This window comes from Oreochromis niloticus, linkage group LG3 (genome assembly GCF_001858045.2).
Source record: "Oreochromis niloticus isolate F11D_XX linkage group LG3, O_niloticus_UMD_NMBU, whole genome shotgun sequence".
Lineage (NCBI taxonomy): Eukaryota > Metazoa > Chordata > Actinopteri > Cichliformes > Cichlidae > Oreochromis > Oreochromis niloticus.
This window is the reverse complement of record NC_031967.2, coordinates 75680953-75686002: the sequence shown is the minus strand read 5'-3', so window position 1 is coordinate 75686002 and position 5050 is coordinate 75680953. Positions and strand designations below refer to the sequence as shown.

General features: G+C 40.6%; 1 long non-coding RNA gene across 1 annotated transcript; it reads left to right on the top strand.

Annotated features, from left to right (window-relative positions):
• Nucleotides 1-3008: 3008 nt before the first annotated feature.
• On the top strand, nucleotides 3009-4643 carry LOC109199815 (uncharacterized). Its single transcript, XR_002060115.2, has 3 exons — nucleotides 3009-3176; nucleotides 3254-3324; nucleotides 4076-4643. It is a non-coding gene; the product is annotated as an uncharacterized LOC109199815 (long non-coding RNA).
• Nucleotides 4644-5050: the final 407 nt, after the last annotated feature.

The following is a 5050-nucleotide window of genomic DNA, read 5'->3' as shown; positions in this document are numbered from 1 at the left end:
TCTGATAAAAACCTCATAAAAATGAATTTTTTCTTTGTTTTCGGGTAAAAAATAAATCAAATCATCAGTTATTGTGATTATCGTTTCACAACCAGAGTCGGTTGCTTTAACAGATGATCACAGACGGGTATATGTCAAAGTTAATTTAGAAAGCTGTTTTTAAACTACTTCAAGTTTTTTACTGGCAGTAAATAATCACATCTGTTGTCCTCTGGGCTCAAAAATGACCCTGTTTGCTTTGACTGTTTATAAAGCCATAAGTATAAAATATCATCCATCTCTGTGTTTCAAGGTTTTATTCAACTTTATTCCAACTCATTACCTGACAGTTTATATATTTTGGCATGGTAGGAACACCAGGGCATGGGTCTGAGTGAAGGAGGAAGCTCAGGTTTATTCCTCTGTACTGGTCCCATCATGGACAGCTTTCTTTTCTGCAGTTGCAGGCAAGGGTCATATACAGTAAACAAGTTATTACAGGTGATTGTTTTCTTTTGGAAACCTGCAATGTTAGGGACAACTCGCGTGTCCTGACTGCAGGACAGACGGTTTGCCATCGTACACTAGCATGTTCCATGTACAGCTGGACCTGGCATCACATACTGCCCATGTTTTTATCTCATAGTTCCCCGGTTTACTTGGGATGTTCTGTTGGAATGGACAGAGTCCTCTGAAGGGGACTTGGTGCTCATACAGTCACATCAGTACCAGGATCTTACATCACAGCAGGAGAATGGTAAATGGTCTGATTCTTATATAGCGCTTTTCTACTCTCCCGGAGTACTCAAAGCGCTCTATACAACATGCCTCATTCACCCATTCACACCCACTCATACAAGCACTTCTAAACACAGTGCAAACTAACCTGCATTCACACGCATTCACACTCCGATGAGTGCATCGGAGAGCAATTTGGGGTTAGTATCTTGCCCAAGGATACTTGACATGCAGACCGGGGAAGCCAAGAATCGAGCCAAGAATCGAACCACCGACCTTCCGATCAGTAGCTGATCTGCTCTACCACCTGAGCCACAGCCACCCCGAAACACCCACTTGTTCCATACACCTCAAATGGGAGCACGTTTGTGTCATGAACGATGATCATCTATTGTGTCTTTATCAAGAAATTATATCCTTTTTGTGCTTCTATGATTAATCTTGTGTCACCTTTAAAACTTCTCTACTAGACTCAGGATGTCATAAACTGGCCGTAGCAACTCTACTGGATGCACGGCAGTAAGAATCAACATACCCACATATGCCTACAGCTGCATTCGATCCATTTTTCTTCCCCTCTTGTTGTCCCTCCTTGTTCGTCATTGAGTTGGCTGTAGAGCAGGTCACCTGCTAATTGGATGGTTGTTGGTTCAATCTCTGTGTGCTCTAGTCTGGAGTTCTTACCAAGGTGTCCTTGGGCAAGTTACTGAACCCCAACTTGGTCTCTGATGCATCCATTGGCATGTGAACGTTAAAAAGCAGAATACAAGCAGAATACACTGTGTATAATGCTTTCAGTACTCGAGTAGAAAAGCCAATGAAGGAGTATGGGACCTGGCATATGTGCTTGGACTGTGGTAGATTATCTTTCTCTGTGGCACATGAGAGAGTCAGGCATCGTCTGTCACTGGGAAGGATAGAAGACCAGATCAATGTTTCCTCACATTACTGCAAATATTCCTCTGTCTCAGCTGACTCCTCTTTCTTGCTTGATTCTTTGTCTTCACCATAATTGAAATGGAAGATGTGCAGTCCTCTGACACATCTTCTATTTCAGTTTCACATTCTGAAAACTCAAGAAACTTCAAGAAGCCCAGTCACTTTCTTTCCAAGCTCCTCAGACTACCATGTCCTGGATGCCTGAGAACCTACTTGAACATAGTTCAGATTCTTCATCACTTTTCTTCACTTCATAGCCTTCTTCCACTTCTGCAGGTGGGTGATGTGCTTTCTCAGAGAAAGGGTAGCATGTGCTCTAAATATTGACAATATTTTTTATATCTTCTAACCCTGGATCTTCCTGAACATTAATTCCCCCCAGAGGACAATATATGCTTTGTCCTACTGGTCATTGCTTTGCACAACATGGTAAAAAAAAAGTATGCTCATCAAAGTATGCAAATCTCTAGTGCAATGCAGGCTTGTGAGCATACTTTCTGTGTATGTATTATTGTAGGGTCTACCTTACAATACGAAGCACCTTGATGTGACTGTTGTTGTCATTTGGTGCAGTATAAATAAAATTTCATTGAATATAGAGCACCTGCCTCCTCATTGTCCTGCCTGTTGTTGTTGTTGTTGTGGGTGTTATGACCAGTGCTTGACCCCACACATCAGTGATCCAAGATCAAAGATGTTTGAAAGCAGTATGTTGTGAAAATACGGCCTTTTGCAACACTTTGTACTTTGGGGTCATTTTTGTCCACGAGGACCACAGATGTTATAAAATCCAATAAAAACCCCATAAATAAATCAAATTACTTAAAACTTATTCCAATCATGCATAGTATAGTAATGAATAACTTCTGTTATTTTCAGACCATTTGATGAATAAAAAACATATTTTTGATAGCAAAAGATTTCTGTAGAGGACAAAAATGACCCAATCTCAGGTCCCCTGCTCTTATCAGAGAAGGCAAGGAAAAAACCTGGACTTTGATGCAGCCAGAACTGGGCAAGTCCCCTCACCCACATCAGCTCCATTCAAACTGTGCAGTGCTTGCTGAGTAATACACATAGAATCAGAGATAAGACTTTTTTAAACAGAGTGTCATTTGGTGGTGTGAAGCAGGCAGGAATTAGGGCCCAAAATGCAGACTGATACGCAGGACTTAACTCGAAAGCAGCTTTTTTGGTGTTTTAAGGCATAGTAAAACTATATAAACAAGTTGAAAACACAGACAGGGAATGAGGGAGACTGAATGAAAACAGAGGTAGATGCAGACATAAATACACACAAGGGCAAATGAGGGAATCATGGCTAAGAGGAGACACCTGGGAAGCACATGTAACCCACATCAGATTTGTGGGTTGTGCTGCTGCATAAGGTTGGAGGTGTAATTTTCCCTCCCTGCCACTAGGAGGCGAGTATGCCTTGAGATGACTTTCTGTCAGTCAACATTTCCTGTTGTGGAAGCCATTACTCACGAGGCAACCGCCAAATTAGCTGAAAGATCCTGGTAAGAAAAGCTAAAATAAAAGTTAAATTCGCAATTTGTCTTCACATACTAGCTGTTAACAGATGGCTATTTATTAGGATCTGAAATCTGTGAAATACGGCCGTGGGAAGCTGCGTCAGCCAGGCGAGCTATCTCACCACGAGCTCCGGTAAGGGATGCTACATGAATGTTAGCGCCATAAAGACATGTAGTTGACTGCTGTTAACATATTTCCTGTTTAAAAACAACCAGTCGGAGTTGTGACATTTATGTTTAAAGTACTGTAACATCACTGATGTGCAGATGTTTAGTTTAAGTGCTAAAGAATATATTAAAATGTGCCCAGCTAACCGCTAGTATTAAGCTACTGCTTAGCGATTTCTGTGTAATTCTGTGTGTTCTAACATTTCTGTGATTCAGTTGATTTAGTTAGCTTTCCAAAACGTTGGAGAAGCAGTAATGTCGTCATGTAGTGCTGAAATGCACCCTTTTAGTTTTGTTGACTTAGAAGTTAATTCATTTGATAAAGATGCAAAAGGTTCTTAAAATGTGATTATAAAATGTGAGGGATCTCATTACTCTGTTGAATGTATTAATGTTTAAAGAAGTTGATATATTTTTCTGAGAAATAATTCAGGTTGAAATATCTTAAAAAGAAGAACAGTTACACGCGAGCTGTTAAAAGGATAAATATGTGAGAGTGAATCTTATAAGTTTATTTATTCTGGAAAGGGTAACTACAAGTTATATTTTCTGTTGCATTAAAACCTTGTGTGATGTAACTCAAGTTATCTCATGATGCTTGAGACATTGTATAACTAAAATAATTTGTTATACTTGAGCAATACTTGACTGAAAGATGAGTGATGGAAGAAGCATAGATAAAATAGTAATGTATGCACTCTGCACTGTGTACATAGATTGGTTTTTGACCAGGACCGGATCAATTGAGATCTGAACCCTGTGGGTTCAGTGGCGAGCCAATCCCAAGAGAGTGACTGTAGACGGACCAGAGTACTGTGTGGCCAGCCGTGGGATCCATCTTCAGCGAACCTCAGGACTATAACTACATTCCTTGACACAGATAAGACTAACACTTTAACATCTACCCGGGTAGTGTTAGAACCAGTGGACAGAAACACACACACACACACACAAGGAACTCTAATTTCTCTTTTCAAAGAGAAGTGGACTGAGCAACAGGAGCGGAAGCTCTTGAATTGAAACTTTTTGGAGAATTTCCTTAAAGAGGATATTTGGTTTTGATTTTATTTTGGGTCCTTTAATGTGCGTTTGTGCACTGTAGGAAGCCGGCTTTAGACAGGCAGGGTTTGTACACTTTACAACTTTTCAATACAGTTTCCATTTGAACCATATCTTATCTATCATTGTGTGGTTCCTTCTCTGCTGATCCTTTCAAGGCTCCATAGTCGTACTTAGAACCTTCTGATGCTAGTCCAACGTTGTCGAGACAATAATTTAATACCTATCTCATATTATTTAATTGTAATACCTGTTACACACAGCTGGACACAATCAAACAAATGAGACAGGGGACATAAAAACTGAATATGATGCACACCAGGCAAGAGACTATTAAAGGGATAAAGGAAATACGGGGAACACACAAACTGAGATAGGATCTGACACAACCCAGGGAACATAAAGAGCGAGGGATGTCACAGAGGGCCAGAGAGCAGGACGAAAGAGCATGATGAGAGAGGGTAAGAGAGCAAGGGAGGAGGGAGGGCAAGGGGCAAGAGAGACAGACAAAGACATGACCGGGGAAACATTCAACAACACCAAGGCTACATCCACATGTACATGGGTATTTTTGAAAACAGAGATTTTCCGTTTTCGTTTTAAAAAATAATCCTGTCCACACGTAAATGCAA